Consider the following 12519-nt stretch of genomic DNA (forward strand, 5'->3'; position numbering starts at 1 on the left):
CCTATATGTCTGCACTACATGACGTCACTGAAGTGTGGACTCTGAGGAAGTCCACAAGTCCGGAGTGTGCCATTAGGGACAGGGACACACACACACACACACACACACACACACACACACACACACACACACACACACACACACACACACACACACACAGACAGTGGTAAAGAAACTCAAAATAAGCAAACGAGGGAAAACAGCACACAAGAGGAGACACCACCACCGAGGACACCGACACCACCACAAAACTGCATGACCCTGTGTGAAAAAGTGTTTGCCCCATAAACCTAATAACTGGTTGGGCCACCCTTAGCAACAACAACTGCAATCAAGCGTTTGCGATAACTTGCAATGAGTCGGTTACAGTGCTGTGGAGGAATTTTGGTCCACTCATCTATGCAGAATTGTTGTAATTCAGCCACATTGGAGGGTTTTCGAGCATGAACCGCCTTTTTCAGGTCATGCCACAGCATCTCAATTGGATTCAGGTCAGGACTTTGACTAGGCCACTCCAAAGTCTTCATTTTTTGGACATTCTCCTTCAGGATTTTTTTGGTAAACAGCAGAATTTCCATTTATCAGAGCAAGTCTTCCAGGTCCTGAAGCAGCAAAACAGCCCCAGACCATCACACTACCACCAACATATTTTAATATTGGTATGATGTTCTTTTTTGTCACGTCAGTCCACAGAGTATTTTCTCAAAAGTCTTGGGGATCACCAAGATGTTTTCTAGCAAAACTGAGACAAGCCATTATGTTCTTTTTGCTCAGCAGTGGTTTTCGTCTCGGAACTCTGCCATGCAGACCATTTTTGCCCAGTCTTTTTCTTATGGTGGAGTCATGAATACTGACCTTAACTGAGACAAGTCAGGCCTGCAGTTCATTGGATGTTGTTGTGGGGTCCTTTGTGACCTCTTTGGTAAGTCGTCGCTGTGCTCTTGGAGTAATTTTGGTAGGCCGGCCACTCCTGGGAAGGTTCTCCACTGTTCCATGTTTTTGCCATTTGTGAATAATGGCTCTCACTGTGGTTCACTGGAGTCCCAAAGCTTTAGAAACGGCTTTATAACCTTTTCCTGACTGATAGATTTTAATTATGTTCTTTCTCATTTGTATTTGAATTTCTTTGGATCTCGGCATGATGTCTAGCTTTTGAGGATCTTTTGGTCTACTTCACTTTGTCAGGCAGGTCGTATTTAAGAGATTTCTTGATTGCGAACAGGTGTGGCAGTAATCAGGCCTGGGTGTGGCTAAAGAAATTGAACTCAGGTGTGATAAACCACAGTTTTAACAGGGGAGCAAACACATCTTCACACAGGGCCATGTAGTTTTGGATTTTTTTCCCCCTTAACCCTCTGGAGTCGATTAACGCGTATACGCGTTTTGGGGTATTTTCTCCTGATAACCCCGAAAAGAACTTAAATTACACTTTCAGTTTTGATCGTACAGATAAGTGCAATACATCAATCGAATCTGTAAAGGGTGCTACTTTTTTTTTTATACAGACATAATAACAACAAAACTTTGTGCACTTATAAAATAAAGATAACAAAACAAGGAGTGCTGTCTGCAGCCTTTGTCTGCGCTGATCTTCAGATACAAATGCGTCATTAAAATGAACTGTAACTCAGTGAATACTCAACGAAGAGACATGAGAGAGATATCTATAGAAAGCCTGACATGTCTACTTTTAAACTAAACAAGTGCTGCCGAAAACAAATATTCTGTGATAAAGTATCCATATGGAACAACGCGATGTCCGTTTTTTCACGTCTTCCTTCATTATCTTCTAATGCGACCACGCCCCCGCGCTGAGCGCGCTTTTGAGATTCAAATGTTTCACTGAAGCGCGCGGCTTTTGAATACGCCCACACAACAGAAGACAACGCAGCGAGACTGTTCTTCAAGTTTTTATTATTTTACTGTTTGCTTCGCGATGAGAGGAATAAGACATCATTCACCCCAAAAAGATGTGATGTGGTTGAGGATTTGGATTTCCTCAGAAAAAAGAATGAAGCACTTTATTCAGCAGAGATCATAAACATGAGTAAGTCTCTTTTTATTTATTTATATACTTGTACTAGTTTTCACATAACGTGTAAACATTTTACTAGTTAGACTTTTTCCAAAGACTTTTTCCAAACTATAATTCCTGACTAAATGTATAATCAAGTGAAATATTATGAAGTTTCAAATAACAATATACACTACTATACCATTCAAAAAGCTTGATGTAAATAATATAAATGTAACAATAAATGTAACTGTAACAAATGTAACAATCATTGCTGTTCTTTCAATTTATCCCCCCTAAAAAACCTAAAAAAAAAATATTCTCAGCTCTTTTCAACATTAATAATAATAATAATAATAATAATAATGATAATAATAACAATAAATGTTTTTTTGTAGAAAATAAGATTGTTAAAAGGATTTCTGAAGGATTGTGTGACTGGAGTAATGATGCAAAAAATTCAGTTTGAAAGTCAGCTTTGATTTTTCCTAATTAAACTGTTTAACTGCACTCACAAGTGAATATTAAATTATGTTGTGGGGATAATTAAATATATTCTAAATAAAACTACAAAACATAAAATTATATAGATTTATCTTTGTCCTCACATTCTTTCTTGTAACTCACCCCTCTCAGTGACACAGGTGACTGAATGGCTCATTATGCAGCTCATTATGCAGGCCTTTGTCTTCTCAGGTGTGAATTCATGATAGTTGACGGCTACTCGCATATGACTTTTACCAACAAAAAGTGTCTTAGAAAATTTAAATCAATATGTTTTCTGTAAGTGAGTAAACAAGATGATTTTCACATCATTTAGAAAAAAAAAAATTCTAGGCTACAAGCTCCAGTTCTCAAAATTCCTGGGAAACCAATTTTCTGTACGTGTTTTATTGCCTTATTCAAGTGATTTAACATTTTTAGTTTTTTCACTAACCACGCATAACATTTTTTTTCTCAAAAACACAATCTTGTACATACATGCTGCTCACATATTATTATAGCCTAGTTTGTGCTGATTACAGTGAGATTAGATTTTAGCCATTTAGATATTTATAAGAAACTGAAAAAAGCACAAATGTCAGGGCATGACAAAACTTCTCCAGGCCCCAAAAATACCCTTAGACTCCAGAGGGTTAATAATAAAAACCTTCATTTAAAAACTGCATGTTTTGTTTACTTGTGTTATCTAATGTTTATCTTTTTAAAATCAAATCCCTCATAATAATTTACTACTTCAAAATTATGTCTAAAGCATACCTTTACCCACGGTTAAAAGTGTTTGGACCGCAACTGTATATCTGTTGCTTGCTCTTGGTTAAGCCTTTTACAATAATGGACTGAATCTGTTTTTAAAACAATTGTTTTTCTTCTGTTCTTTCTTTCTTTCCTCAAGGTATTTTTTTCTGACTTCCCTGCTTCTTTGGAACATTTCCATTCACACATAATGTGGAGAGATGGTGTGCAGCTTGCCTGCCAATGGAGAGCTTCTGGGACACTGACAAACAGCACTGCCCAGCAAATTCATTTGAAGTCCTTCAAATGAAGTGTCCTTAGTTCAGACACTGCAGAAAATAATCAGAGGCAAAAAACGATATAAAAACTGTTCAGTTTCTTGCACAGACCAAACATTTTGTGTCTTTACACATAAATGTATCATCACCAGCCGCAGAGTTTAATTTTATTTTGTTTGTGTATGTTTTATGACTCTCCACTGATATTATAGGACTGACAGACTGCAACGGTTTGAGTTAAAAATCTCTCTTTGTGTTCTACTGAAGACACAAAGTCACCTACATCTTGGATGCCCAGAAGGTAAGCAGATAAACATCAAATTTTCATTTTTGGGTGAACTATCCCTTTAAGTATTACCCAAAGTTTTGATTCTCAATGTACACTGAATGATACATTTCTTGAATTTTTTTGTATTAATTAATGGTGTGTGTATTGATAATCCCATAAGTTATAGGGACAAAATGGCCCCACAAGGATAGTAATACCAGTAATTTTTTACGTGTACCCTGTGGGGAAATTTTTAGGTCTCCAATGACAAATCAGGTTTATACTGTACATACAGAATGCTGTTTTTTGACAATGTAAAAATGCAGAATTTTCTGTGATGAAAAAAAAGAGTTCCCTTCCGAGGGAACTTTGAACTGTGCCCTCTAGAGGTTGCTATGGGGAACGCCTTCAGCGTGACTGGTGTCTGAAGCATACATCTAAACACAACAATAACACTGGCCGGCAACAGCCTATGATGTCATTACCCAGCACAATCACAGCATAAAAGGGTGCCCGGAGAACACGTCATTCTCTTCTTCATCTTTACTGACCGTTTGTTTATGTTAACGTTAAGCTAAACACAACTAGGAGTGCATGTTCTTTCACCAGAAGCTTTGCTCTGATACCCGCAGTTTCACAACGGCTCACGTATGTGGTGAAGAGCAAGCACATTCAGCTCTCGAGGGGGTTGAATACACTCTGCATTCATTGCTTATTTCTTGTGAGGGATAAGCATGAATTGAACGTGCTCAACTCACTAGGAGATGTGCTCATCATGATGCTACGCGGGACTCCTGAGGGGGAGGTGAGTACTTCACCATTTACCCTAGTTTGTATAGTGTTTGCATGAGTGCGTTCGCCTCTCGCAGGAATAGCGATGCATTCACGGCAACGGTTTCCTTCTCGCTTGATTGCCTAGGAAATCTAGCGTGTGAGCGGAGTGTGTTTAGCTCCTGCGTGACCTGAATGCATGCTGCATGTTGCTGTTGCAGTGAGAATTGACTGCCCTTTGCCCGCCATTCAAGGTTGATGGGCAACATGGAAAGCATCTGATGGGAATTTTTTCCCTTTCAGTGATTTCATTCTGATTATATAGGTATTGTATAATGTGGATATCTGTCTCCAGTTGTTGGACAGATGATATATATTGTGTCCTTATCAGATAACCACATTATAATGCACTTCGGGAAACCTTTACTTTCATTTAGGGTTGTATGACTCTCTGTGCTCAAATGTTGGCTTGCAAACCTCCTTAATACTTGGCCCTGAACTGAGCTGGGTATGGTAGAATATCATGCTCTCTGGGGCTAAGGCGAGACTTGAGGGAGGTGATCCGGATGAGGCGTTCCCAATGCTCAGAGTAAACACTGAAACATCTACTCACCACCCTCAGAGTGTATTAACATCTGCTCTCATCTTCCTCCCCTTAATTCCCTTAAAACTACCCACCTGACCAAGGTTAGGTAGGAGCCTCCTGCAATCGCATTGCAGTCTCTCATGCTGGACCTACTATGTTTTGGTTAGTTTATATGTCTCAGAGAACAACTTAATGACGGTCTGGACCCAAATCCTCTTTGGACTTGGCCTTCAGATTATATCTATGAACTTGAGTCATGCGCGGGAGCCATGGTTGGTAAGTATGATCCTTTTCGTTTACTCTATTCCTTTTCATTTACTCTATTCACTAACTAGCATTTCTCCAATACTTGGACCTGTCTTTCTATTTTTCTGACTTTGTTTTAGGGTTAGGACCTCTGCGAGCACCTCCCTGCTAAAGTAAGAACCTCTCGCTGTTTGACTGATTGTGGTTATGGTAGCTCCACCTGTCGGTAACTGGATTTCCAGCTTGTGATAGCCTTGCATTTCGGCTTTCATGCTTACCTGGACCACACGCAGCCAACCTCTGTGAGAGCCTCCTTGCCGTCAGGTCCTCAGTATAGCACTAACCAAGGGACCCGTGGGTCCTCCATTAGGTTAGCATTTTTTGGAGTATAATGCTTCATGGGTGCTCCCTGCTGTCTTCGTTTACTCATGTCTAGCCCTGAGTCTATGCGAGTCTTCCTGTCAACGATCATGCACGTTTCTGAGCTAGAGCTCCTTGGGCGAGTCTAAAATGCTGTAGTTTCCACTCAGTTAGATATACTGTCAGACCCTGGTACTTGCCCCTGGGTGGACTGATCACTTGGAGCATGCAGCTCAGATGAGAAGCATCCTGAGTCCCAGTCCCCTATTTTGGATTGGGGCTTTTGCTTCTGTAGCTCCTTCCTGATCCTGCATCAGATATCATGCGAGTTTCATGGGCCTCTGTTTACTTTGAGTCTGAATCATGGCTCCCCCTCACCGGGGATAGGCCTGAACTTTGAGGTTTCCTGAGTCAAACACTGATGTCTCCCCTCAACTTTGGGAGGGAGATAGCCCTGAGGTGCTTCTACCGCCAACTTCTGTACTGTCCTGACTGCAGATCCCACTCTCTGGAGTCTCGAAATCTGTGCAGTCAGATTCCTCTGGGTATAACATTTCCGCCCCCTCCCACTGATCCATTGCCTCCCCTCATCGGCTGGTTTTTCTTTTTTGTCAGCCAAAATGCCCAGATTTGGGAAGCATCGAGTCCCCCTCTCCTTAATTTTTGGCCGTGTAAGCCCCTGCTCCTTTGAGCTCCTATCCCTGTTTCTTTAGCGGTCAATGCAGGTTACACTGGGCCGTCTTCTGCCTCACTGGAGGGTTGGTTGGTGAGCTAACGTGCTCACCATGGAGGGTCTCTTGCAAGCACACCGCTCCCTTTTTGTCTGAGTCCCTCTCATTGGATAGTCCGAATTCTGCTCTGTAAGCTTCCCTTGTTCTCAGTTCTGCCTTCTCATAGGGGGGCTGCTCTCTTGGTTGTGGCTCAGCCGTGCTTCCCTCACCCTGGAGGGTTATCTACGAGCATGCTGCTCCCTAGTGCTCACTGGTGTCCCCCCCTCTTTGGTCGGAGAGCTGGTGCTACGGCGCCCTGGTAGTTAGCATGAGCAATTCCGGAGTTTGTTCTGTGACTGCTATGGTTGAGTTGGTGATACTCCATCCATGGAGGATTTTACCATGAGATAAGCTTTTTTCAATCCAAATGCACTCTGAGCAATGCAACCTCTCCCTGAAGTATCTCCCTGAGCATGCCATAGTCAAAAAGGGTTCCTAGGCCTGTCTTAGTGACAGTTTCGGTTACACCTTAGTAACGGTGTTTCTAAATCCAGGATATGGTAAGTGTGCACGCGAAGCATTCTGCGCAATTTCTAAAACACCTGTATGTTGAGGGGTACGTGCTGTCAGCCTTGTTCCCTTTCTCTGAGTTGACTTTAGGCCCCGGTTTTAATCTTTTTCTCCACTCAACTTATGTATCCCTGTTTATCACATTTCTGAGCAGGGTGTTGCTACCAAAGATCTGTGCCAGTTCTTTGAGCAAGCTCATTCAGAGCTGGCAGTAGCCCCCTGCTGGGTGACAGGCTAGGGTCTAGTTTGGTTTTTTAGACACCTGGCCGTATCCCCTCAAATGAATCTCTTCTGATTCCAAGCCTTTGAGCTCTGCCCTAGGCTTGGGCTTCCCAGTCCAGCCCTTATCAGGTAAGTTGTTTAGGGTATGCAGCTCAGGCCCCCAGGCTCACGCTGAAAGTGTTCCCCATAGCGACCTCTACAGAATGCAGTGTCTCGTTTCCTTCTCAGGGAACCATGGTTACATAAGTAAAAGCTGAGACATTTTCTGTGATGGCTAGGTTTGGGTTCTTTTGTATATGAGGGAGAAAAAATGATTGTGCATTGTTCTCCAGACTCTTTCTAAATTAGTTAAAGTGTTGTAACTTTTTTTCTTTGTTTATTTGGGTTTTTTCTTTCTTTCTTTTTTTTCTACAAAAATATAGAGGGTTTTTTAATTTTGTGTTTGTGTTGATTGTAACTCGGTGATAAAAGGTGCACTAAGCAAATTTTGTCAAACAATGTTGTTATTTCACAGCACCAAAACAAACATGCCTATACCCCAACAGGACCTCGCCCCTATTTTGATAACTCCAGCCCACATGTACATATACAACCCCAAGGCAGCGTTAATGGTGGAATCTGTTATGTCTGCCATTCAAGCGTATACAAGCAAAAGCCAACACAGATTAGTTGTGTGAAACAAAGCAAAAACCAATGTAACTCACCTATCAAGAAGAAACAAAGAAAAACCTCGGGGTCCGGTTTTTTTCAGGCCTTCCCCCTCCTTTAGTTCTCTCCACCGCTAGCTGATCCAGTATTTACACAGGTCATACCTCTTTTTCTTAACCCTAGTTTTTAATGTTTTTTTCCTCCAAAATTTTACTCTTTTTTTTTTTATTGTCATCTCTCGCTATCTCTAGTCGATCTACTAATATCCATCCTGTGCACTCACTGAGTTTGGGACTCAGTTCGACACAGTGATCCACACTCCTTACTGCTGCTTGGCAGCAAATGTGTTTTGGGACTCAGTTCGACACAGTGATCAAAAGCATTTTTCCCATTGTGAAAATGAAGTGCAATTGAGTATATTTTTTTAAAGTGTACTTATTGCACAAATAATGTACTTTAAAAGACACACTTAAGTGTGAATTCAATGTAATGTTTTCGACCACCTAATGCATATTATTTGAAATTGATTTAAAATATATCACAGTTTAAAATTAAATAAAACGCAATTAGTTGAACTTTTGAGTGATATTTTTTGAACCCCTTAAACTTTAGTATATTTTATATGTACTTTGAAATATGGTAAATGTGTACTTCTGAATAAGCAATTAATGTGAAATAAAATACACTTTAATGTAATTTACATGTATATATTATTATATAATTAAATATATCACTAGTTATATCTCTAATAATGAAGTTGTAATTTATTATACGTAAAATTTTATTTTAAAAAAATCTTTTAATTACTTAGTTACAATCAACACAAACACAACATGGAAAAAAACCATCTACACAAAACAATCTCTAAAACAAACTCTCTTTCTCTCTCTCTCTCTCTCTCTCTCTCTCTCTCTCTCTCACACACAAAACAAAAAAAAACAAAAACACACACACACACAAATAAAAATAAAAATAAATAAATTTTGTGGGTGCAGAAGAGAAACCCGTCACTATACACAAAGGTCACAACACTTCAACTCACTTAGAAAGAGCCTGAAGAACAATGCAAAACAATTTTCTCCCTTACATACAAAAGTACCTAAAAGTTTCCTCACTTGTCACTACAATCATTACAATCCTTGAGGGGTAATACCAACACACAAAATCCTTGAGGGGTCATTTGGTCCCCAAAACATATAATAACAAAAACAAAAAAAAACAAAAAAAAAACACACACAATTAATACACAATTTATACCCCTGGTTTCACAGTCTATAGTCCTAGATTAATATGTAAGTCTGAGCTGTTTCAAACTGAAAAACTGAAATAAACTTGCACTCAACTGTTTCTTTAAAATTATATCGGTGTCTTTGTTTTTGTAATTTCTCAAGATGCACACCAGTAATGTTTATTTTAAGGCAAGTTTACAAAAATTACTTACATGTCCTAATTGAACTGTGGCCTTATCCTGGTTTACTCTAAGCCCTGTCTGTTAAACCAGGCCATAAGCTCTCAGACCTTTACTAGCACCAACATTAAACAGGAAAGATTTATTCTAAAATCTTACTCCAGCATTAGTGAATGCATGTTTGATAAAATAAAAAAATAAAAATGTCCCAGAAGCTCTCCATCAGCAGAAAACTTCAAATGTCATGAAGCTGCACACCATCTCTCCAGTATGTATGAATGGAAATGTTCTGAAGAGTCAGGAAACTCAGAAAAAAAACCTTGAGGAAAGAAAGAACAGAAGAAAAACAATTGTTATAAAACAGATCCACTAAATGGTTAAATTGAGTTAAAGCAATACAATTGCAGCCCAAAGTTTAGTGCAGCAGTATCTGCAAAAATGTAAATAATTTAAGCAATAAGAGGCACTGGGCTTTAAAAATAGATAATAATGTAATAATGATAATAATAAATAGATAGTAATGTATGACTTGCAAATGGAAAAGATTCAAAGCATTTAAAAGCCATAGTGTGTGTAATGTGTGATCAGGGTGAGCTGGCTGGGCAACAAATCATTAAAAACTTCTAACATCACCTCTTCAGTACAGGTCTGTGATTCCACACTGCATATGAAGTCACAAATCGGTACTGATCCTGCAAAACTGATTAAGTACTGATTCCGATATGAAATGATTTTAATGCAGCCATAGATAAATTCTAGGACACGTTTATTTCACCTTCCGAGTCCATATTGCAAGAACAAATGGCAAGCCTAAATTAACAGTAAATAAAGCTTATATCAAGATTTACTTACTTAACTCATTATTTGCAGTACATAAAGTCTCATCTGTAATCATCCATACATGGCACTCATTTGTTCTCCACTTGTTTGATCAGTAAAGTTCCCTCACGTATCGCGATTACACCGAATCATGGTGGACAGCGATTACAGAAAGCATGGTGGACAGCGCTTTTTAAAAAAAATTGATAAATCTAAAGCGCATGCACATTAAACAAAAGAGATACTTTAAACATTGTTAAATGCTATTATTTCAAGTTTTTCATTTCTGTTTAAGTTCAAGTTGTTCAAACTCATTACCCATAAATACACACTCAACAATTACCCACCAAAAAAAAAGAAAACCAAATAAACTTTGTATTAACACCTTGTTTGTTTTTACAGTGTAGTGTGGCCTAGTCTATTTAAATAAATTGTATTTGAATACAAGTTAATTTTGTTTACATTTGTTAAACTTTTGCTTGCAATTGATGCAATTAAATTTAAGCGACTTGTTTAAGCGAACAACATAATGATATTGAAGGTATTCTGTACACAGATGTAAAGTACAGTAGGCTAGGCTACATTACTATCACATACTGTAAAAATACAGTACTCTTTTAAATGACACTGTATGTCAAATATTATGTAGAAAAAACTTCATATAGTTCATAGAGCAGGAGCAGGTGATGAAAATTTCAACGATACGTTTTATTGGAGTATACTGTATAAGAAAGTGTATTGAAGTTTAGAAGAAAAATACATTTCAAGTGCATTAATGCACACAGTACTGTATATATTATAGACTAAATACATTTAAAATACATCAACAAATGTAATTTTTGAAAACACACTAAAGTTGAAATTAAAATCTATTATGTTACATGTAATTAGGTATATTGGTAAATCAAAAAAAATAAATAAATTAAAAAAAAACAAAAAAAAAAACAAAATTAAATGTATGTTTAAGTAATACTTAATTAGACATTATTATACAGTGCATTTTTAAAAAGTGCACTTACATTTACATTTACATTTAGTCATTTAGCAGAGGCTTTTATCCAAATCGACTTACAAATGAGGACAATGGAAGCAATCCAAATTAACAAGAGAGCAATGATATGCAAGTGTTATAACACGTCTCAGTTAGCTTAACACAGTTCATGTAGCAATGGTTTATTTTTTTTTATTTTTTTCAAATAATTATAAACTATGACTTAAGTGTGTTAAGAAATAATGTCATTTAAAGTGTAGTATTATCTGCAAGTGCACTTTCTAAAAAGTATACTTTTAAGATTTGAAGTACAAAAAAGTACACTTTTAATTAAGCACACTTCTTTTTTCACATGGGATCAAATATTGCTTAGTGCACCTTTAAGAGATTCTTATGAAAAAATTTTAAATATACTAAATTATTTCATTATTAGAGAGATGTAATTAGAAATGCATTTAATTCTATAATAGTATACATGTAAATTACATTAAAGTATAGCCTAATTTAGTCCACATTAATTGCTTATCATTCAGAAGTACACATTTACCACTTAAGTGGTTCAAAAAATCACTCAAAAGTTCAACTAACTGCATTTAATATAAATTTATACTGTGATGTATTTGAAATCAGTTACAAATAATATGCATTTAGGTGGTTGAAATCATTACATTTAATCATTACATTCACACTTAAGTGTTTTGTTAACTGATATTAAAGTATATTTTAGTTCACATTAATTGCTTTAACCATTGCACTTTAACCATATTTTAAAGACACTAGAAGCAATTACGAAAGTACATATAAAGATGTATTAAAGTCTCACTTAAGTGGTTTAAAAATATCAGTCAAAAGTTCAACTAACTGCATTTAATATAAATTTAAAATGTGATACATTTGAAATTAATTACAAATAGAATGCACTTAAGCAAAAAAAAAAAAAACATTACAATTAATTTACACTTACGTATGTGTGTTCTTTTAAAGTATATTATTTGCACAATAAGTCCATTTTATAAAAGTACACTAAAGTGCACTCATTTTTGACAAGTGTATAATCAATTCACTCATATATTCTTTTGTATAAATCCCTTTGCACTCTTTTAAAACCTCCCAGCTGTTCTATTTATTTACCTTGAGTTGTTCAAATCATGGTAATCAAATACTGTTTTAAAGATATTTTAAAATATGAAATGATAATACTATCTGTGGGAAATTTTATCATTATTTATTGTCAAACCAGTAATCGTTTCATCCCTACTCTGCATCCATCAATAGCTCCATTTGATTCTACTCTGTGTCACAGCCGTGCTGATCAACACTGGTACTTGGCACCACATCCTTATTACATTCATTATCCCATTCAACTGCTAGAAATTCTTAACCTTTACCAGC

The sequence above is a fragment of the Cyprinus carpio genome, chromosome B19 (genome assembly GCF_018340385.1).
Source record: "Cyprinus carpio isolate SPL01 chromosome B19, ASM1834038v1, whole genome shotgun sequence".
Taxonomy (NCBI): Eukaryota; Metazoa; Chordata; class Actinopteri; order Cypriniformes; family Cyprinidae; genus Cyprinus; species Cyprinus carpio.